General features: G+C 41.6%; 1 protein-coding gene across 4 annotated transcripts in view; it reads left to right on the forward strand.

Annotated features, from left to right (window-relative positions):
* The window catches only part of ZHX2 (zinc fingers and homeoboxes 2), a 43535-nt gene that overhangs the window by 11305 nt on the left and 6897 nt on the right, over positions 1-25333 (forward strand). For 2 of the 4 annotated variants that reach the window (XM_075214021.1, XM_075214022.1), the window contains exon 2: positions 15790-15862. The gene's annotated coding sequence lies outside the window, so the exon portion shown is untranslated. The remainder of the gene's footprint in view (positions 1-15789; positions 15863-25333) is intronic. The other 2 variants (XM_075214018.1, XM_075214020.1) reach the window with 1 other exon arrangement.

Raw genomic sequence — 25333 nt, forward strand, 5'->3', positions numbered from 1 at the left:
GGTGTCATGAGAGGAAAAAAGTAGCAATTTGTTTAATTGTGACTGGACATCTTGATTAACAAGTGTTGTATGAGAGGAATGGAAGTTTTAAGTTATGTACAATTTTTTTTTAGTTTTTTTACTGCAATTTTGTGTGTTCATTATATTGGTGTAATATGTTGTACCTCCTATTATTAGTAACCACTTTGCTCATTAATTACCTGAGCACCTTTCTTAGAGGCAAAGCTGGGTACACACTACAGAATTTTCCACCAACTTTTTATGCCGATCGTTTTTAAACCCGATCGATGGTCCGATCGCTCGGTCCATGGACTGCATACACACTAGCCTTGTTTTAGATGATAAAGGGAAGAGCGGACGTCCATTTAGCGACCTTTTACAGCCATGTTGTCGTGAGCAACGACTGTAATTTCGCACTCACTGTCGTGGATCGGTCGGAAACTTATACACACTACACAACAGAAAGGAGATTGGAACGAAAATATTGAACGGTACGACCAACCAAATGAGGCGACAATCGTCCATTTGAGCAGACTTTCGACCATCGTGTCGCTACACACACTGACCCGACTTTTGAACAAGCGGTCGTATGTCGGCTGGTTGAGCCGATTATTGGACGAAAACCCTGTAGTGTGCACCCAGCTTTAGATATCTATAGTTTACTACTTACCCTAAAGAGAAAAATGGTGTTAACAGACCTTGCCATGAAAATTTTTGTTTCATTGTGTAAACAATCGCCAAAGACTTCTTAACTTTGGTATGGGTAGCGTGTGGCAAGAAACTTGGCTGGTGTACAGAGAATTACATGGGGGTAATTAGCATGTGTGGTAGTCCCATTGTCCAGGTTCGTCAAATTTCTTAGCCCATTGTTCTCCCCTTTATCCTGCATTTCTTGTGCTTGGTCCAGTTCCCCCCCAAAATAACCCAATATCTGTTTGCTAGGGAGTATTGACATCACTAAGGTACTTCCTAATAAATCCATGTGGTCTGATTTCTATTCTGATACTGGTTCCTTGTGAATTTTCATTAATAGTAACCCATCATCTTCAGCTATTTATATAGCGCCACTAATTCCACAGCGCTGTACAGAGAACTCGCTCACATCAGTCCCTGCCCCATAGGAGCTTACAGTCTATATTCCCTAATGTTCACACACACAAACAGATCTAGGGTCAATTTAATAGCCGCCAATTAACCTGCTAGTATTATTATTATTATTATTATTATTATTATTATTAATTTTTATTTATAGGGCGCCACAAAGTATCCGTAGCGCCGTACAAGGACAAACAATGGCACAGTACAAGGTGAAACAGCACAGTACAAGTAACAGTAAGCACTATAACTCTGGGGGCTCAGGCACAGCATGAAAGAGAGGGAGGGAGGGGAAAAGTGAGTACAGGCAGGTAACTATGGCCCAAGAGGGTGGGCACGGATGACAGGTTGAGAGTCACTGAGGGGAGCGGAGAGAAGCGAGAGGAGACAGAGGGCAGAGGGACTGAGAGGAGGTGAGCTGAGTAGCTGGAGAGCGCAGTTAGTATGTTTTTGCAGTGTGGGAGGAAACCCACGCATACACGGGGAGGACATACAAACTCCACACAGATAAGGCCATGATCGCGAATCAAACTCATGACTCCAGTGCTGTGAGGCAGAAGTGCTAACCACTGAGACACCATGTTGCCCACAACATGGATGCCTTCACTGCGTAGGTGAGAATTGCACTCTAATGTTGCGTTACCTATAGCGGGCTCCTGTTTGAGGGCGTTACCTATGGTTATAGGGCTCAATATTGGTACATGTCCTCGCTATCCGTATTGATCCCGGACACAGCGGTGATTTTGGATAACCACAACAACTCCGCCATGTAGGAGAATGTATTCAAACAATACAGTACAGCATTTAGACTTGTCTAGTTCTAAGGACCAGTGATCAAAGGCTTCCTTAGGGTCTGTGTACAAGGAGCAGGTTTATGTTGAATGTGCTAGTTCTTTAACAATGGAACTGTTGTGTGGCCTTGAGGCAGTCATTTAATAGGTGCTTTAAATTTACCAGCAATAATGTTGGTTGTACTCTGCAAAGTTGTTTGTTTTAATTTTTTAAGTAAAAATAAAAAGCTTTAGATTTTTTTTTTCCATTTTTTTTTTTTTTGCGTATAGTATAATCTGTAGGTGTCGCTAACCCTTGCATGCAAAAGTTTATTCTGATTTTAAAAGTTGTTCACCTATTGCAGCATAGGAGAAAATGCAGCAAAATGCAACTTAATATTACGTTTTGAAATATGCTAAAATATTCAACTGTACAGTATGTATTGTCTGCCGGGTTTAATATTCTATCTTTAGTCATATTTTTCCTTTACGTACGTATCTTCTTAAAGAGAATCTCTTGCCTTACATTGCATTTTGCAACCACCCTCTCGCCCACCAAAAAAAAGAAATCGGGGTTCTCCCTTTGCCTGGGAGTGAGTATCATCACCATTTAGTTATATAGCGCCACTAATTCCGCAGCGCTGTACAGAGAACTTATTCACATCAGTCCCTGCCCCATTGGAGCTTACAGTCTAAATTCCCTAACACACACACACAGACAGACCCACAGACTAGGGTCAATTTATTAGCAGTCAATTAACCTACTAGTATGTTTTCGGAGTGTGGGAGGAAACCAGAGCACCCGGAGGAAACCAACGCAAACACGGGGAAAACATACAAACTCTTTACAGATATGTAATATTGTGCTGATAGCTAAGCTTTTACCCGAAGTCCCAACATTTAGAGAAAGTCGACTAACTTCATAGGGCTTCCGTTATTTTAAGGCTATTTAAAACCGCCCCATATTACTTGTTGGGTTCCAAAATAAGGTACAACAATAGTAGTTGAAATCGTTTCCCACGTGTTTTTTTTTTTTTTTTTTTTTTTTTTTAATTTGGGTTCATGAGGTTACATGATGGGAAAATTAAAAAATTGTGAGTTAGATTTTGGGTGAGGACAAGTAGAGCTGTCCTGGAAAATATAGAATGTATGGGAACCTGACCCACAATGTAATGGAGGGATAGAAATGCAATGGAGGAGTGGCTGCTTCTCTCAGGGGGGGTGGTGGGAGGGGGGCTGTGGTTTATTGTACTTGTGTAAGATGTGCAGGGAATGCTGCTGGTTTATATGGTACATTTCTTCACTGGAATTCTTGGCCTGACCTCTGGGCCGCAAAGACCAATTTTGCTCCGCACAGAACACGCCTGGCTTTGCTCGCCTGTGAGATGTGCTGGTCCGGTGCCAGGAGTGACATCACAAGACGTCCACAAGTCACCCACCCGTCTTTATTTTCACATACTGAAAGTTTATGTGCAGCATTGATGTATTTAGTATCTTACTGCGGTGCCTTCTCGTATTTGTGGGATTATTATTCGCCGTCTGTTTTGTTTAATGCGAACACACATTGGGTCAGAACTCCTCTCTCTCTCAATGTGTGGAAAAATGAAGAACAATGCAGTTGTATTTGGCATAAAAAAAAGTCACAGGTGGGGGGGATATTCCTGTTCAACATAAAAACAGCAGTGACCTCTATTTCCAATCTCAAGGCTGAAGCGATCAGGAAACAAGATGGCTGCTGCATTCTGTGTGTGTCCTCGTGTTAGCAGCTGACGCCGCTGGAATGCAGATTAACCCCTGCAGACAATGGAAACTCAACTTTCATGTTCAAGCTTTATCTCTACAAAGATTGAAAAGCTTTTTTATTTCATTTTTTTGCTCGGCCGTAGGCCTTAAGGCCTACAGTAGTGCATTGATCAGGCTTTAACATGTGTTAGCCTTTAGAGAGGTGCACTAAAAAAAAAAAAAAAAAAAAAAAAAGTGTTTAATCAGTATTTTTCCACAGTCTAATGAAACGGCAGCATATGGTCATGCAGCCTTCTCTGGCAGCCAACGAGATTTGTCATGTGGGATCTCACTGGCATCCACTGCATGAAATTGCAGTTCAATGGTCAAGTGATTTCCTGTTCGCAGCTTGGTTTCTTTGTCGAGTTTAGTGGGCTGAATCCTATGCGTTTTGCTGTCTGCCTGCTTTGCTTTTTATTTCTACATTTTATTTAGTTTTTTAGATGCATTTAAATCGTATTTGGCTTTAGAATCCTGTGGTGTACATTTGTTCGTGTTGACGGGAACATATATAAAATTGTATATTTTTGTGAGATTTAAGCTCCAAGGGCCTGATTCATTAAGGATCTTTGAAATAAGATACCTCTTCATTTGTCTCCTGGACAAAACCATGTTACAATGCAAGGGGTGCAAAATTAGTTTTCTGTTTTTCACATAAGTTAAATACTGACTGTTTTTTTTCATGTAGCACACATACTTGATAGCTTATTTGTACACTGAAATTTAAAGTTGATATTTGTGTGCTACATGAAAAACAGTCAGTATTTAACTTATGTGCAAAACAGAATACTAGTTTGCACCCCTTGCATTGTAACATGGTTTTGTCCAGGAGACTGAAATAAGCAGTTTCTCAAGTTAAGATCCTTAATGAATCAGGTTTATATCCTGTTGAAAGAATATTCATCCTAACGTAAGCCGGAGGGTGGGATTGGTAAATGTCCACATGAATGGCTTTTCAATTTTTAAGCAATTATTTGGGCAACTGCTTGGGTCTTACTGGAGATTACAAGAAAATAACAACATGGCTGTCTGAAAATAGTGGTATTTGCAATTGTCTTAATGGCGACTACGGTTCTTTGACCTGTGATTAAGGGATGTTCAGGACTTCAGTGCTTTCCTGTTGCTTTCTGTGCATCTTGCAGAAATTCAGTGGTTGCGACCAGAGGAACATCTACAGTTTTGCTCTTAACTGCTTTAATTATTCAGCTTTATTAAAGTGGATTATTTGACTATGCAAATGTGGCAGCCGTTTTGTGGGCAGAACCCCAATGTACGCATCTTATTAATGCTGTGTCAGCGTTGTCGATAACAGATTTGGCTCCTGTAGTGTGTCGGCTGTAAAGGCTTTTTTTCTAAACCCATTAAGTAAATGACCAGTTAGATTGTGGGAATGGTAGAAAATAAGCTGTTGGGGTAAAGTTATAGGAAATTGCCATTTTTATTACAGCACGAGCAGCTAATGTCCGCACTATCGCTTGGTTCTAAATTAACACTGTTTGCAGGAATGGCTGAGAGTTGAGCTTACTCTGTAGTATTTTCCAGCTTCCGTGTAGGACAAATATCTGTGTTTCTCTGCTGTGCCCTCTGTTTAGACAGACTGATATTTGCGCTGGGTAAATATAATTAATAGTTTTATTGAGAAATAAGTTTCGACCATGATGTGTAATGGTCTGTTCACTGCGGAGGTAGCCATTTTGTGGGTGGAACCAATGTTTGATCTATAATTCACACATACCTCAGTTGTGGCTCTAGTTCCTACTAGATTGATGGGTTTGAATATCATACCTCCCAACATTTAGAATCGGGACAAAATGAGCCCCTTCGAAACTCTGCCCACATATGAGCGACTATGGGTAAAACTCCTCCCACTTTTTGTTAAGACTCTTTTTTTTTTCTTTTGCGGTTCCTGAATTGGGAAAGTCTCATCAAAATCGGGATGGTTGGGAGGTGTGGAATGTTGATATAGCACTGTGGCTCAGTGGTTAGCACTTCTGCCTTACAGCACTGGAGTAATGAGTTCAATTCCCGACCATGGCCTTATCTGTGAGGAGTTTGTATGTTCTCCCTGTGTTTGCGTGGGTTTCCTCCGGGTGCTCCGGTTTCCTCCCACACTCCAAAAACATACTGGTAGGTTAATTGTCTGCTAACAAATTGACCCTAGTCTGTCTCTGTCTGTGTGTGTGTGTATATTAGGGAATTTAAACTGTGAGCTCCAATAGGGCAGGGACTGATGTGAGTGAGTTCTCTGTACAGCGCTGCGGAATTAGTGGCGATATATAAATTGATGATATAGCCCCAAAATAATGGCTGCGTGTAGGCGACCGGTACACTAGAAGGAGTCAAAAACTAATCAAAAGTAGTTTCGGTGTGTCGAATAAACGCATCAAAGATGAAAAGAAATGTTAACCTTATAATTAGATGAAACCAAAATGTTGGAGGAAGACTGGTAAGAGCCGTCTGGGGTATTTAAGTGAACCTTTCGCCTACACTGCACAGATATCTGAACAGGTAACGCATAACAAAACATATAATTTACTGTTAATTATGGCTGTATAATTTTCCATATTCACCCTATTACATTTACCTGGTAAGTCTTTGCACAGCTATGAATATTCATGAGTATTAATGAGTGAGGGAACATCCCATGTACTGGCAGGAGCGCGCTCACTGTGTTTCTGAGAAACATCCGGTGACCTCATCAAGCTGGCAATGGTCAGTACACTGGTCCCAGGAGCTTCTGCTCTCACCAACAGCTAATGGAAATAACGCCTAAGGCCTACGTGACAGTACATATTGGCATTTTTGTGTGTTTTTTAACTTAAGTTGCTTTACAGTGTTTTTGTTTTTCGTTTTCTGTTTAGTTCCTTACTGATGCGCATAGTTGAAAAACTGCAATAGGAACATATTGTGAATGCAGTTAAGAGGTGTTTAGATATGCATTTGGCTTGATAAAGATAATGGATTCCTGTTTTGCAGATTGAATGTTTTTTGTAAACACATTGTAGTGTGAGGGGGGGGTTTTATGTGAGGAGAGCATAACAAATGTCTGCGTTTAGTAGCCTGGGGCATTTATGACGGAGGGATTTGCAAATTTAATACCATTATTGAGAAAAATTTTATGTGTAGAAATAACGTGCATTTAGGATGTTGCCCAACCTGTACTTTTTAATGTTCGGTTTTTCACATTTGCATGACGGCTACCTCGTTGGTAGCTGTCTAGTGTCTGGTTTGTGACTCCATTGACCACAGTAATACGCACTCTTTGTAGTGGCTGATATCTCTGCCAGTGAATGCAGTGCGTTGAATGGTTTCAGATGGAATCATCTTAAGTGACTTGTGACAGAACAGTCAGCCCGGGGCAGCTAGTGCAGTTGTTCCGTGCTAGAAGCAGACAGGACTGGGCTTGATTTAGGCTGGATTCATAGTGACAGACTTTATCTGAGGCATCTTGCAGTTCTCATGTTAGCTGGGTCGTAACTGTTGTGTGGCACTATTTGAAGGTCACCAGACTGCGTGCGATGACGGAATGGATCATGTTTCTCGGGACTGACGCGATGCTCAACCGTTTGTAAATTGCTGAAGGGAAGAAAATGTGAGGTGGAAGTTACTAACCCTATAGGGCCTCAATGAGCGTTTAGGAGAGGAGAAAAAAAAATATAAAGGAGCAAATTTGCACCTTGATGTAGAACAGTGTTGCACTGCAGGGGGCAAATTTGAAAGGTGTGGACAGATTTGGCTGGGAGAGGGCGTGCCTTAGCTCAGTCATCTCTAATTTGCAGTGTAAAAATAAAGCTGTCCAGCATTTGTGTGCTATATGCCAAGAAATAAATGTATTTGTCACCCTTGCATTGCTATGTTATATTTAGAGATGTTCACTGACCCCCGTGACCTGGTTTTGGATCTGGATTAGCTTTGTGTTTTTAGAAAAAATCCTAAAATTTGCTAAAAACATATAATTTTGCTCTTCCTATTTTTTTTTTTTTTTTGTTCCTACATTATTATTAACCTCTAACACTAATTTCAAGTCATTTGTAGTCAATTTTGACCACCTCACAGGTCACAATATTATTTTCATACACTTTCGGACAAAGACTGCAGTGACCTGGCTGGATGGTAAGCGACAGAGCAATGACACAAACACACGGCAGTTCCTACCACATCTAGGACATATTGGCACACAGCAGTGTTGGAAAAGAAAAATGGGGGTCAGCCCTATCTCCCACCCTCTGTGATGTTGGATCGTAAAAAGGAATCCAAAACTCCCGAGATCCGACTATGTACCAATGACGTTTTGCCTCTTTTTCAATTCAGAGTGCGCGCGAAAGTACAGAGGCCGTTTGGATCCCATAACTTCGGGTGTGTTCGGTTCTCGAGGAACCGAGCCTGAGTATCTCTAGTTTATATTATGTTTTGGTATTGTTTCCACTGTAAATGAGGACCGTCATCTCCATGTAAAACTGATCTAACAAGATTTTCTTGCCTCATGTACTTTTTTTTTTTTCTTTGCTCTTTAGACTTGGCGCCTGCAGAATGTTCCCATCTTTGTGTAGATACGTGAAGGTAGCTTTTATTTTTAGATATTTAGCGCCGTATTACACTGGCTTTCGTATGCAGTGTGATATATATTTAAGCATACAAGACTTTGGGGTGATACTTCATCCTTGATTCAAAGTCTGGCAGGAGAAATTTGAACTTCACCGTTCCGGACACCTCTTGTCTCCAGAGCAGCTGATTGGATGGCTGGCATGCTGGGATTTGTAGTTTTGCACCTGCTTGTAAAGAGTTTGCAGCTAAATTTCTTGTGCTATTCAGACTAACTGTTTGTAACCTGAATCTTTCATGTGCGTGGCTGTGCATTGTTTTATTACGTGGAATTGGTGAACATTGGAGGTTTATATGGTCTGACTGTTGTTTGATGTTTGTGAGTAAGAATTGTGCCGGGTTAGAACAATCTATTTATTTTAATGATTTGTAATGTGATAAACTTGACCTAGTGAGTCTGCTCAAAGGAGGTTGAACGATTATAATTCAGCAACTGCCTACACACTCTGGGGCTGCTACATAAGAGTTTGTATAAGCAATTGAAGCGTTATTGGGCGGATACAACCTTGACTTGTGGGGGTTGTCTCTTTGAAAATGAACTCTTCAGAATTTAATCAAACACCTCTTGAGCTAAGCTTTATAGTGCTAAGGAGTCACATGGCTAATTAGCACATCACCAGCCAAACAAAGGGCTATGTGCATGGCAGAGATACAAGTGGGGGTTGGAATGCTGGTTTTAAATTAAAATTAAAAAAAACTAAAATTGCTTGTTTTAATCTTAACTTTTTTTTTTTGTTTCTGCATGTTTGTGTTTAACAGGAATATGAACTGATGTTTGTAGCTACTTAAATTCCACTTTACCACTGGAAATTAATTGTTCCCTGTGCCAAACTTATAATAAAACAATATACTGTTGCTTGATACTTTATTCAGTAAAAGTATCCACAAGATCAAATCTTATCGAGATGTGACAAAATTACTGTAGCGTCTCGTAAAGCATAAACTTTATTCATTACAAATCATATTTTTATGAAAAGCGTATAGTTTATAGCTGTCTCTTGTTTTCTCAATGCAGAGTTTAGGGCAAACAAACTTACAAAAATACCATTTATTTTTCCATTAAAGAAAAGTCAATTTGACAAGACATATGGAAGGATATTTTTTGATCATACTAGCATCATTCAGTTGAAGTGGTGGTGATGGGGATTAGTCTGGACCCCAGATTATCAACCAAAATACTAATTTTATGATCCAGAGTGATGGTCCTTGGTGAACACTCTGCAGCTTTGTCATGATTGAAATGGTTGACGCATATTTTCTGTCTACACACATCTAAGAAACTGCTAATAGGTCTGCAAAAGAGACACTGGCTCCTTATTTAAATGCTTATAAATGTTTAGAGAATACCGGCTGTGCTTATGGGAAGAAGATCTAACTACACAGGATATAAAGGAATTTATTTGTTTATAAATTCACGCGGACAGATCCTGTGTACAGAAGTGTAGTTTTTTTTTTTTTTGGACGCTGCCCGAAGCATCCGGGATTAGCAGGATAGATGGCAATAGACTCCTGGGAGGTTGAAAAGAATGTGGGGTGTCTGTTAGACTGAGGAAGCTTCATGTCATTCTAAATATTCATGCAAAAATAGACACAAGCAGGACTTATTCCACAAGTGATAGTTATACACACTCCTACCCAGATGGCCTGCTGCTGTTCAGTGTATATCTGAGAGGCAACCTCCAGGGGCTACATGGGACTGCCCTTTAACCTATACTTGCCAACTCTCCCTGAATGTCAGGGAGACTCCCTGAAATAGGGGTGATCTCGCTCACTCCCTGAAGAGTCTGGCATTCTCCCTGATGCTGAGCCAGTACAAGACGTGGTTGGCTTCGCCATCTGTGGCATGATGACACAGTTCAGAAATTATGTCCTATGTCCATGTATTGATGCCTATGGAGGTGGCCATTTTCATGGATTTAATCAAAGACTGACAGATAAGACAACATGACTTCAGTAATGGAGACAGAAATGTAAAAGACACTTCAGTCTCTAGAGATTCATTAGCTGCTTTTCTTTAACGCATAGTTGACTACTCTCCCGGAAATTCCGGGAGACTCCCGCATCTCTGGGAGACCTCCCGGGAGAGGCAACCTCCCGGTTTTTCGCTCCCACAATAGATAAGTGGTGGGGGTGGGGATTAATGATGCAAATATTGTCATCTTAGCGACGCCCCTTGCTATAATTGGCCAAAATTGTGACAATCATTTAGTGGGCGGGGCCAACATGAGATCAGTCAAGCCCCGCCCCCGCACACCCACCTCCCCTGGGATCTCCCTGAAGCCAACGAGGAAAAGTTGGCAAGTATACTTCATCCTTTAAAGGGCCATTAATCTTAGTAATAACTTTAAAGCAATACATTTAATCAAAGAAAGTGTCGCCTTGTAACATATAAGCAGGGATCTTAATGTAAGATGAACAAGGGTCACAAGTTATAGCAATCAAATCTGACATCAAAACAGGAAAAAGGTGAGGGCCACAGGTGGGGGCCATCACTGGTGCATATAGTATCATCCAACAGATATACAGTTATCCTGCTACCCCTTTGTAAGTGAATAATCTTTGCAAACTTTTTTTTTTTTTTTTTTATTAATCCGTCTATATTATATGGGTGTTGGTGATCACACCTGTGATGCGGATAGACAGGAAAATCAGGCAGCCAATGTGCCCATCGTACATTGCATGATCTAGACCTTGCGTAACCCTGCCGTTGTCCTCTATACAGCACTCCACCCATATGTCCCTAGCGACAGGTTTAATTATAAAACTGCTTTTTAGGCTGATCTGTCCGTTTTGCACTAAACCGTAAATCATTTTTAAAGACCTGCGTAGAGTTTTGGGGTAATTACTGAGATCTATGTAAGTGTATTCTATGGCTGGTAGAATTGTCCGAGTCGTGCACTGTATACTGGTTTGTCCACACCTGTATTAGAGCACCATTGCTGGGTGTTGAGCTCAAATCTTTTTGTGAGTGTAAGTTTTAAAAGTGTATTCAAAGTCGCTGAGTAGTTCTGTGAATATTGAAGTATAATATTCATGCAGCTCACACATATTTTTAAATCCATAATAATTCTCATTGGGGTGTGCATTAGTCTTTTATACATAAATGGTCCTAATGAACAGTGAAGTGATCAGAAATCGACATTTTATACAGAATTTTTTTTTTATTTTATTTTTTTTACAAGAGTTTATACATACACTACATAATGGTATATTAGGGCAATTAACAGATCCAGTCTTAACTACAAAACCTATATTGCCTGCAACAGACCCCTGCCTTGTGAGTGAAAGGTTTTTCAATATTGAAAAATCTGACACCGAGGAAACCTACAAATAAAAGTCGAAACTTAGTGGAAACCGATTTCGGTATAATTATACGCTGCACATCTCCGATGGCACCAGCATGCTGACTGCAACTTGTTCCGAATGAAGAGCTCTCCGACACTACACTTTGACGTCATTGCGACTTATATTACTGTTAATTTAAAGCCGCAATGTCGGGTTAAGTGTTTTAACACTTAACCTGCGGGGTCCAACCTGTGTCTGCAGATACTACCTGTGAATGTACCATAGTACCCGTTGTCTTTGTATCTTTAATTTATTACAATTTGTTTCCTTTTCCAGTGTTAGTTTTCACTGCTGATTTACTCCTGTAACAGCTATTTTAAGCTTGCATTTTCTACCAGGGAGTTGATGAGCTTTATCTGTGATATTTCTGTATTACTTTTCACAGTGGATACTTGTATCACTTTTCTATTACGTATACCGGATACTAAACCGTTTTATGTATTCTGACTCAAGTTGCTCATTGATCATTGTCATATTTGTGCAAAAATCCATCCAACATTCAAGTATTGACCTATAATCTGCTCAAATGACGCTCCACGCTTTCATAAAACTGGTAACAAACGGTTATTATTTTTTAATGCTGAACATATATTGCAATATCGGCTGATTTTAAGAAGTTCTAGTTATTTCAGGTATCTCCCTTTCCCCTTGTATGTAATATATTGTGCACTCAAACGTCCCCCCGAAAAAAATAAATAAAAAAAATTGAGCCGTTACGAAGAAATATGACTTTAAACCTCCCTAAACTTGAAGTAAAATAAGAAAATACAGTGTAATTTTCAGTTGTCGTGGTGATTTAGTGTATTGAACAGTATACACATGCCAGCACTTCCATTAAAAACCATTTGTACAATTGCATAATTGCACACATTTACCAAGCTTCCAAACTACTCATAGCAAGAGTCTGGAAACAACCCACGGCCCCTTCTAAAGCAGAACTGATTAACCATATTTGGTTTATCTCCTATATGGAGCATATATCTGCCCAGTTGAATGATACCTTACCAAAATTTAGGGAAGTGTGGTCACCTTGGTTTAATTGGCAACAATCCTCCATCCCGGGAAATTCTTGATTTGTAACTAATAGATTGAGAGGTTAATACTCCCCCTCTTCCCCTCCCCCCCTGACCTTTACCCTCCCCTTTTCTCCTATCCCGTTCCCTTTCTCAAAAATGCAAAACCACCGCTGCCTTATGATTGTTTCACATTTGATATTTGCTCGGCTGTCTATACTTCCGTGTTGTTAAAAGTGCTATTTTTCATCACTGTTAAAGTGTCATGACGTTTATGGTTCAGATGTACAGCGTTATTGCTTAAACTAACAGTATGTTCATTTACTTGTTTATGTGGTTTCAAAATAAAAAAACAAAAAAAACAAACCCCATTTGTACAGTTAAATACATCTTTAATTTGCGGGAAGAAAGGAATTGATCCTAAACTAATCCTCCCCAGTCATGCGTAGTGTGTACAGTGTTTTTTAAACTTGAAATACTAAAATGTGAACTACTGCACATGAGACACTGCTGTTCTCTCCCCAAAAAAAATATATATCTACTATATAAATGCATAGTGGCGTGTGTGTGAAAAAAACAAAACCAAGCTGCAGCGCCACCTGCTGGGCAGAGTTATACACTGACCTATATATTTCTTGAAGGAGAAGTGACAGTTGGGAGTGGTTGGTGGTCGCCGGGGGTGACAGTGGGGAGTTTTTAACACCTTAAGTAGCTTGATGAAGATGAAGGATGAGGTGATGGAGAAAAATGATGAGGTGGTGACATGTGGACAAAACCACGTTAAAAAAAGGGCGCTTGCGTCAGGAAGTAACGCTCTTCCCCTGAGGAGGCCTGGGCTAGGCCCAAATGCATGACAAGAACCTTTTTAACACCTTAAGTAGCTTGATTTGACTAGAATGCATGAGTATCATGCACGGGTTAACGTGTATATGTATATGTGTGTGTGTATATATATATATATATATATGTATATATATATATATATATATGTATATATATATTACACTCACTCACCCCTTTATGGGATCTCATCTGTAAAATATTTCTGCTGTTCATTGTTTGTTATATACCTGATTCCTGAGTGGGTGGTTTTTATTTGTTTGTTTTTTACTGCAGTTACTATGAAGAGCACTGCACTAAACATTTTATTTAGGAGAATGTCCGGAGCAGTGTGTGGAAATACTGGTTATTGTTTTATCATACTTTACTCTGTTTACTATATTTAGGCATATTAGTCAGTTCAAATAGTTTGTACGAATTATATAACAATTATCCATTTACACACGATGACTTACATGTGGTGTGTGAGTACAACCGTTAGAAAGGTTTATTTTTGCACGTCTTATATCTTTTGTACATAAAAAAAAAACAAACCCTAAAAAAAACCCACTGCTGGTTTGTGTCATAGAACACATTTTGAAAGTGTTGATGGCATCTAGAAGAGTTGGTGATCTGAAAACAGACTTCGATAGGAGAGTACCCTGTACCCAGAGGAGGCAGCTGGTTACTAGGAATGGATAGATAGGAGAGTACCAGAGGAGGCAGCTGGTTACTAAGGAATGGATAGATAGGAGAGTACCCTGTACCCGGAGGAGGCAGCTGGTTACTAGGAATGGATAGATAGGAGAGTACCAGAGGAGGCAGCTGGTTACTAAGGAATGGATAGATAGGAGAGTACCCTGTACCCGGAGGAGGCAGCTGGTTACCAGGAATGGATAGATAGGAGAGTACCCTGTACCCGGAGGAGGCAGCTGGTTACTAGGAATGGATAGATAGGGAGAGTACCCTGTACCCGGATGAGGCAGCTGGTTACTAGGAATGGATAGATAGGGAGAGTACCCTGTACACGGAGGAGGCAGCTGGTTACTAAGGAATGGATAGATAGGGAGAGTACCCTGTACCCGGAGGAGGCAGCTGGTTACTAGGGAATGGATAGATAGGAGAGTACCCTGTACCCGGAGGAGGCAACTGGGTACTAGGAATGGATAGATAGGAGAGTACCCTGTACCTGGAGGAGGCAGCTGGTTACTAGGAATGGATAGATAGGAGAGTACCCTGTACCCGGAGGAGGCAGCTGGTTACTAGGAATGGATAGATAGGAGAGTACCAGAGGAGGCAGCTGGTTACTAAGGAATGGATAGATAGGAGAGTACCCTGTACCCGGAGGAGGCAGCTGGTTACCAGGAATGGATAGATAGGAGAGTACCCTGTACCCGGAGGAGGCAGCTGGTTACTAGGAATGGATAGATAGGGAGAGTACCCTGTACCCGGATGAGGCAGCTGGTTACTAGGAATGGATAGATAGGGAGAGTACCCTGTACACGGAGGAGGCAGCTGGTTACTAAGGAATGGATAGATAGGGAGAGTACCCTGTACCCGGAGGAGGCAGCTGGTTACTAAGGAATGGATAGATAGGGAGAGTACCCTGTACCCGGAGGAGGCAGCTGGTTACTAGGGAATGGATAGATAGGAGAGTACCCTGTACCCGGAGGAGGCAGCTGGGTACTAGGAATGGATAGATAGGGAGAGTACCCTGTACCCGGAGGAGGCTGCTGGTTACTAAGGAATGGATAGATAGGGGAGTATCCTGTACCCAGAAGAGGCAGCTGGTTACTAGGAATGGATAGATAGGGAGAGTACCCTGTACACGGAGGAGGCAGCTGGTTACTAAGGAATGGATAGATAGGGGAGTACCCTGTACCCAGAAGAGGCAGCTGGTTACTAGGAATGGATAGATAGGGGAGTATCCTGTACCCAGAGGAGGCAGCTGGTTACTAGGAATGGATAGATAGGGGAGTATCCTGTACCCAGAGGAGGCAGCTGGTTACTAAGGAATGGATAGATAGGGAGAGTACCCTGTACCCAGAGGAGGCAGCTGGTTACTAAGGAATGGATAGATAGGGAGAGTACCCTGTACCCGGAGGAGGCAGCTGGTTACTAAGGAATGGATAGGTTTTATTCTCATGGACATTGGTTCAGCTCTCTACATTCTGCCTCCTTTGTGTATCGATAACAGGTTCCCTTTTCCGTTTTAAAAAAACAAACAAACAAAATTAAAATAAAAACTTTCAAATTAATGATTGTTTCTATTAACAATGCTAAATCTGTTTTTAGGTGCTAATTTATTTATTTTAAATGACAAAAAAGAAAATCACATTTTATTCTTTTCATTTACTTTTCAGGTTATGAATAGCATGTGGAATGTGGCTGGATACGTCTGACATTAAGGCCTCCCTCACCAAGGTATGATCCCAGGTATTTATTCATTAATGTGCTGTCTATAGATTAATGATCGGTGGAAAGGACCAGGTTATATAGGAGACCCTCCCCTGATTGCTGGGGTGCCCGCAGTTGGGGCGGGGGGGGGGGGTCCTACACAAGCTTTGCTTATACAGATTATAGATATTAAGACTATTCCACTATATTAAACGCACTGACCTCGTTTGGTGTTTGAGGGGGTTTCCTCTTCTGGGGACCCCACTTTTCCTGGATAAAAATAGGGGGATAGAGGGGAAGCTATTGGGCAGGATCCTTCCCTCACTATTCAGATCTACAAACACCTTTTATAGAGTGGGGATAAGTCCATCTTCTGTAAATATATAAACAGGATAGTTTGCAGGAGTGCTCCGCGGTGGGTACGTAGGATGTTGGGTCACCCGCTGGAGCCTGAATGCCGTACCGCACATAAATAATCATTTATTTTATTTTTATTTACTTTTTCAGTTTCCTGTGGAGTGAAATTGCTCTTCTTAATGTTTTTAAAGGATATTACCTTCCAAACAGTGTATGAAAAGGTTGATTTTTTTTTTTTTTTGATTTTTTTTTTTTTTTTTTTCCCGTTATAGTGTACGATCAGGGTAATATTTGCAACTTGGTATATTTTAGGTGCTGTAAATTAATGGAAAAATATTTACTGGAAATCCCCTAATCCAAACCCTTCTGGATAATGGATCCTGTACTTGTATTTCACAGTAGTGACAGTGTAGACTGTATAAACCAACATATAATAAGTTATACAACTTTAAACAGACCTGGACGTTTGATAGTATGTGAGTATATAAAGGATAAATGCTGTAACATTAAATTTACACTTCTGCAGATTAGGGCTTCGGGCTTTTTTTTCATAATTTTTGTTTTTTTACAGTGTTCAGGAGTTTGGGAACATACTGTTTTGGTGCAATATGAAAGCTGACCTTCCCCTTTAAATCTATATGCTTCCAGAGTGTGCAAATAGCCCCTAACGTGTTAAATGTTCTTATATTGAAATTATAAGGAACTGAATAAGAAGGGAGACATGTCAGCAGTCTGACATCACTCGGACTGATGATATCATGGAAAATTCCTGGCAGTGTGACTCAGGGTAACTGTTATGACTCAGACAAAGTAATGTCTCGTCTCCGTTTTCGGGAAGTGCAAAACAGTTTTGCTGTGGGCTTTGTATCTATATGTAGTATCTATAGAGGTAAGTCATGGTCTGTCCAGCCAGGAGGATTATTGGATAACTTCAGCTAAAATATAATAATTTCCCTACAACCCACAACTAACCGATCCGTTGGTCTTCCGAGCCCAACCTCCCCCCCCCCCCGCGGTTTGGAGGAGCATCTGTTTCATCCAATCAGCCGCTGTGTTGGAAACCGACACGGATCTGTTTGAATTTAAACTGCTCCTGGTTTTCATCGGCAGGAAAAGATGCGCGGCCGCGCTGGCGGGGGTGAGTCCTCCTAAACTACGGGGTGTCTGGCGTAGAACGCAAGGGCTCGGCTAGTTAGGGTGGGAAGATGATGGATGAGAAACTACTTTTTAACTGAATTTGCCGTTTAAGTTGGATTAAGGCGCCCATCTTTATATACGCGCTGGATCGCTTCATAGACCAATGCTACGATGTAATTTTCAGTTTTGGGTGGAGTGTCCCAAGTAAAAACCCTAAAAAGCTACTTACTTGGGGTCCATTGACAACAGACCGCCAGTGGATAGCGTTCAGGAGTCACAGCGGTGGGTGTAGGATATTGGGTCAACGACTGGAGATCCTGAATATCGTACCCCACATAATCTGTTGGGATGGGATTTTACTAGGGATATTCTGAAGTTTCAGTTTTACTTTGTATTATCCTTTTTAAGAAATTTTTTTGAGAGTGGTCGCGTTACATTTATTTACTTATTTTCTTCCTGTGGAGTAAAATTACTCCTCTTAACATTTTTAAGGGGAATTACCTTCCAAGCAGTATATAAAAGGTTGATTTTATTATTCTTGAAAGATTTTTTTTTCTTTTTCTGATGAATAATGTATGATTATGGTAATATTTAAAAATGGATATATTTTATGTGCTGCAAATTAAGGGAAAAGTATTTACTGGAAACCCCTAAATCCAAAACCTTGTAGATGATAGATCCTGTACTTGTATTTCATAGTAATAACGATATAGACTGTATAAACCAACATATAATAATGTATACAGTTTTAAATAGACCTGGAAGTTTGATCACCACATAAATTTCATCTCGTTGCTGAATCACGGACAGAAGAACTAGAAATTATCAGGACTTCCGAATTGTAAAAAGAGTTGGTATAGCATTCCTAGGCCACAACTGGGCGGATTGGGCGTGCCCGTAGTCCGATCTGACAGCTAATTGGCAGACATACCTTTATCTAATGATCTTGCATTATTCAGTGGACTAGCTTGTCCTGCCTTCACTGCTTGATGTTATCGGGTGTAAATCCTATAAGAAAGTGGTGACCCACCAAACTGAACAATGTACAATAAAATAGGCAGAATGGTTGTCTGTAATTCCCCCCCCCCCCCCCTTCCCCCCTGTTTGCATGCCTTGCATAATCACAGGTTGTAAAGATGTGCTTGCAAGCTGTTTTTTTGTTTGGGGGTGGGGGGGGGGGGTTTAGTGTTTAACATAGCTTTATAGAAATATACATTGCAATAACTTAGTAGAGTTGCTTGGGCTTTAAAAGACGATCACTGTTTTTATTATTACCATTTATTTATATAGCGCCACTAATTCCGCAGCGCTGTACAGAGAACTCACTCACATCAGTCCCTGCCCCATTGGGGCTTAGTCTAAATTTCCTAACACAGACTAGGGTCAATTTGAAAGCAGCCAATTAACCGGAGCACCCGGAGGAAACCCACGCAAACACGGGGAGAACATACAAACTCCACACAGATAAGGCCATGGTCGGTAATTGAACTCATGACCCCAGTGCTGTAAGGCAGAAGTGCTCACCACTGAGCCACTGTGCTGCCCATATTAGAATATGTAAGTACAGATAGAAACTGCTTCTTGTTATCCGCTAATAGATCCGGCGGTGTCCTTCAGTGAAGTTACTGTCAGGAAGTCTCCCTCCGCCATCACAGTGTTCTCACAAATATCTTCGCTCAGAGCTGTATATGTTATTAGCTGCTCTCTATATTAGCCTACACTTGTATATTAGATTTAGTGGTCCTTTTTTTTAAAGGTTATGTTGGTCTTCCTAGCACAAGAGTCTTCCTCCCACGTCAAGTGCGGGAGCTGGTCTGCAGGCAGCCTGCTTCCACGTTAATGATCACTGCACATCTGACAGGACCGGACTGGAGGCAGATTATATCAGTCACCGCTCTCTGGACCTGTCAGGACCTATAATCTGCTCCTCAAGTCAATCTCTTAGGCCGTGGCCTAGTTTTCAGACTTAATTCTGCTTCATTAAATATTGCTGCTGCGGCGAAAAACCCCCTCACCGTTCATTTCATTAATTACCCGTTTACTGTGCAAACATAAATAATGCAGGGATGTTTTGCTCTTTCTTTGGAAGTTGTAGTCTGGTTAAGTTATCCAAGGTCTCATTTTTAATGCATTGAGTAATGTCATCTAATTGGATATTGCAATTATCTCTTAGAGAAACGTCATTTGCTTTTATGTAGTTTATATAAATATAATTTTAGTATATTGTGTTGTAACGCACTTAATCTCCATTGATGGAGGACTTTTATAATTGCTAGTTATGGGTTCATGTGCACGAGTGGTACACTGACGGTGTGCGCTAATCTGAACGCGGCAGGAACAGACTGCTTACCCGGACAGAAATCAAATGCTTGTCAAGTTTATCCAGCGATCGTTTGCTGCCTGTGTGGAGAACTTGTTCATTTCTGCAAGACGGTAGGATGGAAGACAAACACAAAAAATATAATGGATGCGTGCAAGAAAATCAAAAACCTAAAGGAAAATGTCCTAAAAGTTGCAGCGCTTGCCGTGGACCACAGTACCTGCCGGCCCTGAGATGATTGCCGAAAATAACAAGATGGCCGCTCCTTGTGTTTACCAGTAATGTTCTGCACAAGTCTATGGAGGGCTGTGGTTTATCAGCTGGTTGGAAATATAAGCCATGTGTACTCCAGGTCTGAAATAAAACCCACTCTTAATTAAAGGGTCATTATCTGTGAAAAGCCAGTTGCTGGAATGAAGTGTCAAAACCCACGATATGCTTGGTAACCTGTGACTCTCCAGCTTTTGTGGAACTAGAAGTCCCAGCAATGCCTTCCTGCAATCTAGCGCTCTGTAATGTGGAACTGCAGGTCCCAGCATGCCATGTGACTGACGCACGTGTGTTTATATAATATATATATATATATATATATATATATATATATATATATATATATATATATAATTACACACATTTATTTATTATGTGTTTTTTCCAGCTTGTTACTAAGCAGTATTTTCGGCAGTGCTGTTTATGTGCCCATGTCATTCTGCTTCAGTGCCCTGTGGTGGTGATTGTAGATTGCGCTGCAGTATGACCTCACCCTCTGCTCTCGGACAGGCTGCATGCTTCGTTGGTGCGTGGAATATAAAGCACAGCTCTACAGTATGAAGGTTATATTATATGAGCGCCGTCTTTCTGGAGGTGATCTCGGTGACCTTCCTCAAGCCGTTGATATTACTAAATAAACTAAACCACGACGTTTTGCACCCCAGGGCTGCTTCCAGCATTTTGCAGTTTTCAAGCACTTGGAGCACATTAGATGCTATAACACCATTGGTTCTTATCGCAGACAAACTGCTTCTTTCCTGTGCTGGACTTCAATGTTTTCTATTCATTCGGTTGCATTGAGGTCTCATTTAAAGCTTGAAACATTGTATCTAGAACGCGCAGTTCACTGAGAGGCAAAATTCCGCAGGGTCTGTAAACCTTGTGCAAATATCGGTTACGTTTTTTTTGAAGACAAATAAAGATGGTAGTCTGGGATGCTGAAAGGCAGATCTTCAATAATGGTGGAAGTCTCATAGTGATTTTCTAATTTTGTTATTTTATTACATAAGTTCTGCTAGGAAAATGAGCACAACATCGTGTTCTTTTGTTTGATTCACGTTGCAAGTGAAAGGGATGGTAGTGGATGACCGCTCCTGTAGGTCTGACGGCTGTAACAGTCCAGTGACGAGGATTATAATTCTGTTAACATGTTGAGCTAATGTTCAAACAGATTTTCAGAGCACTAAATAGTTTATTGAGGGATAAAAACATAAAGTTTGTGTAATAAAATAGCCATTTCAAACTCTTAGGGTAATAATTACATTATTTATTTTTGAACAGATTTGTTTTAAACTGCATGGGAAGACAGGCAAAACTGGATCGCCAGCTGCTGTGGAACTACAAGTCTCAGAATGTCTTGGCTGACAGGGCAGTTTGGGGCTTGCACTTGCATAGCAGCTGGACTTGTAAAGTGTGCCCCTTTCTTTGCAATACGAAGAATTCAATGGGAACGACCTATCGCTCAATATTTTATTTGAACCGGCCGTTCCAAAGTCTTGGAGGTTTAGATGTGTTTCAATGAAATGTTAAAGTTTCAAGCCTTTGGTCATAGAAGTGGTAAAACAGAGTGAGTGTCTGTAAGGGGAGAAAGATGATGAGATTTTGGTCGTAAAAAGTCTCCACAAAAAAAAAAAATCTGTGGTTTAAAAAAAACAAAAACCCCCAAAAAATCTGCCTAAATGCAAAATATTATTAACCATATCTACCCTCAACTATTGGAAGCAGTAGGGTCCCTGTTTCATGCCAAGCAGGGCACAGACCACACGGTAAGCACAGCAGGAGTGCGGGGGCACTTGCCATTGCGCCCCACTAGCCCGCCCATGAGTTATTTCATTTTTTTCCAGCCATTTGTGCCTTCCTCCTCAGCCTGAGTCCCCACTCTGCACGAAGCAGGGATTGGAGTAGAGAGCTGGGTATGGGGGCTGCACTCTAGTGCGAGAGGGGGGGTGGCTGGAAATGCCCACACCGGCCCTGTGCCCAAGACCCACCAAAATCAGACACTTTACTCCTATCCACCTGGGGACTTCTGTCTGGCTGACACTTTGAATGTTGGAGAGTTTGAAGTTAAAGTTTAAATTGAAGAAAAGTAATATTCTGTTCTATGGGGGGTGACTGAAAGGTTGATTTAGGTGCAGATCAGCAATATTTCATAACATTTTCAGACTGAAACATTTGGATAGTCTTTTACACGTTTCGTTCTCTAGCGTGCGAGTGAGAATGATTTCAGTCTGGAGATGGCAAGGATTTTACCGCAGTCCCCAGGCCTGTGGATGGCACAATGCAAGTGGGTGACTGCTCCAGACGCTGAGCCCCGATGTGGGGTAGAGCGGTATCGATGCACCATCAGCTCACTGAGCTCTGCAGGAGCTGACTACACCAGACACTGCTCTGTCCTGCGGTTTATGTAGCTGAATTTGTGATACTCGTCTGTGGTTCCCAACACCCAACGCGTTTAAATGGACTCCAGGTGACATGTGCACCTGTGTTAGGTCAGCAGAGCACTTATTCAGAAGTTTGAGATGCAGCTAAAAAGCATCATTTAAATCACCGGATACAAAGTAAATAGGACATTTTAAGTTCTCTCTGCTTTCTGCCTCCTTCAGTAGAAGGGCTTGCCCAGCACAAATGCACAGTGTGGATTGTCCGCTGCTCCGTATAGAGCATACTTGCCAACTCTCCCTGAATGTCAGTGAGACTCCCTGAAATAGGGGTGATCTCCCTCACTCCCTGAAGAGTCTGGCATTCTCCCTGATGCTGAGCCAGTACAAGACGTGGTTGGCTTTGCCATCTGTGTTATGATGACACAGTTCAGAAATTGTGTCCTATGTCCATGTATTGATGCCTATGGAGGTGGCCATTTTCATGGAGACCAAGATTTAATCAAAGACTGATAGGCAATACAACATGACTTCAGTCATGGAGACAGAAATGTAAAAGACACTTCAGTCTCTAGAGATTCATTAGCTGCTTTTCTTTAACGCATAGTTGCCTACTCTCCCGGAATGTCTGGGAGAGCAGGGAAAACTCCCGATTCTCGCCCCTGCAATAGATAAGTGGCGTGGCTTAATGACTCCAATATCGCATCATCTTAGCCCTGCCCCATGCTGTAATTGGCCAAAATGGTGACAATCGTTTAGAGGGCAGGGCCAAAATTATGCAATTCCTCAAGCCCCGCCCCCGCTCACCCACCTCCCCCGGGATCTCCCTGAAGCCAACAAGGAAAAGTTGGCAAGTATGGTATAGAGTGGTGGGAAAAAAATATGCTGTGCTAGAAAATAGGCAATGGAGGAATAAACTACAGGCTTTACTATTGATTTGTATTATTGGGTGAGCTCAAAATGTGTAAATACTTGGATAGGAACTTCTACTGTCTCAAATATTTAGTGTAAAATCTGTATATTCCTTTCCAATATTGCCTTATATATACAGGGGCCACGTTGGACCTGTGTAAATACTACCTACCAGTATTTGGTGATATGAAGGGAACTTTTCGCGATGTTGTTTTTGCAGCTTCTGGGATCACTCCTAGGAAACTGCTGTTTTGTTTGCCCTTTGCCCGTACCGTGATGTCAGTACCGGCGTCCCTGCCCGTACTGAGGAAATATCTGTCTTCACACCATAGAGAGCCAGTTACAGGAGAGCCAAGGTTGTGACCACTGAAGTTTGCCGAACGCCAGACCAAGCTCTGCTCACTCTGGATTGTGTGTTCTGAGAGTGCTGGGAAACAGAACAGGCCTCATGCTTTCTATTCAGAAAACCGCAGTGATACTCTGCATCCAATATTATAAAAGTCACAACTGTTGTATGTGCATTTGCAGCATAGCGTAGTGTTACTGGCTCTTTTACGCTCTATATGGCTCCCTGCAGTGTGATTTAGTAATCCAACAGACCTTAAATTAGCTGTGCACAGGGTGGGGGAAGCTTCCCCCACCATCACAGCTTTATGTAAACCAGACCTGGACAACAACACCAGGGGTTTATGAAACTACAAGTCCCAGCATGCTTTGCTAGCCAATTGCTGCCAGTGTAGACTGGGACTTGTAGTTTCACAACACCTGGAATCTATTGTAGCACATTCCTGAAACTTGCATATATACATTAAGAATGTGATTTAGCCTTTTATTTTGAATGGTCTTTTGAGGAGTCTTTTTCTCTTGTACCGTGATAATCCCCCATTGTGGTCCTCTGTCATACATGACAACTTCTTCTAGTTGGTGTCCGGGAGCTGCTGGGAGGAGGGGGCGTGTGGGGGGCGGGGATCCGAAAATTGCGTATTTCGGGACCTGTGTCATTTTACAGCGGGGGACAGGGCCAAATGCCGCGATTCCCAGAGAATCATGGCATTTTGGACCTAATTCTGACCACTTCACTTGGAAGTGGGCAGATGCGGGAGACTGCCACACACTCCCGGACATTCCAGAAGAGTTGGCAAGTATGCTCTATGTATATAACTGACCTGTTGGCCAATGGCTCTGGGTGCACCAGGTCAGCAGGCCCATGATTAAACTTCCTTGTAATTCAGCCAGGATAGTGGGAAACATAAATTTGTTTTTAGAAGGAGGGGACACCCCTCTTTCAAACGAGGGTACCCCCTTGTCTGTGGGATCCCCGGCTCTTTCCCGGAACCCTGAGCATGTTGGAGTCGTCCTTACTAGTGAAGGGGTTAATTAGAATCTCTCTTATAATCCTCTCTATGGTTTGCCTCTTGGCTCCTGCCGGACCTATGTTCTAACAGGTTCTGGTTACAGTAATGTGCTTAGATTTGGTTCCCGGACACTAGAACCCCAAAGAGAAGTGTTAGGGGTTTTCAATGTATATCAGAGATCCTAAGGGGCATATTCAATTAGCTTTCGGATTCGCGGTAACGCGCGTTACAGCGAAAAGAGCGCGTTCTTGCGGGTATTACGGTACCGCATTAACGCGGATTTTCGTACGCAACCCTATGGGCTGCGAACGAAAATCCACGTTATTGCGGTAACGTGTATTACGTTTCGCGGCTGTTCCGGCGCGTTACCGCAAATCCGAAAGCTAATTGAATATGCCCCTAATAGTCAACATTTGTGTGCTAAAAGAAGAGTCTGGTACTAGATGTTGGCTTAGAGTGAGGATAGTTCGGTTTAGCTGCAAGTAAAAGCCTGAATATTTAAAAACGTCACTGAGCGCTGTATATTACAAGTGTTTGATATACCCTCCCCCAGCCTAAATAAACCCATTTTCCTCTGTGTGTGTTTCATGCATAGATGACCAAGGCTCAGACACAATGGCATTATGTAATACTGCATGTTGTGGTTACCAGATGAGCAAAAGTTGATTTCAAAATCTGTAACCAGTTTAATAAATTCCACAAGTTTTATTGTTTGTTTTTTTTTTTTTGTTTTTTTTCCTTTGGCCTTTATTGCTTTTTTGTTTGAATGTCTCCATTCTGT

This window comes from Mixophyes fleayi, chromosome 5 (assembly GCF_038048845.1).
Source record: "Mixophyes fleayi isolate aMixFle1 chromosome 5, aMixFle1.hap1, whole genome shotgun sequence".
Taxonomy (NCBI): Eukaryota; Metazoa; Chordata; class Amphibia; order Anura; family Limnodynastidae; genus Mixophyes; species Mixophyes fleayi.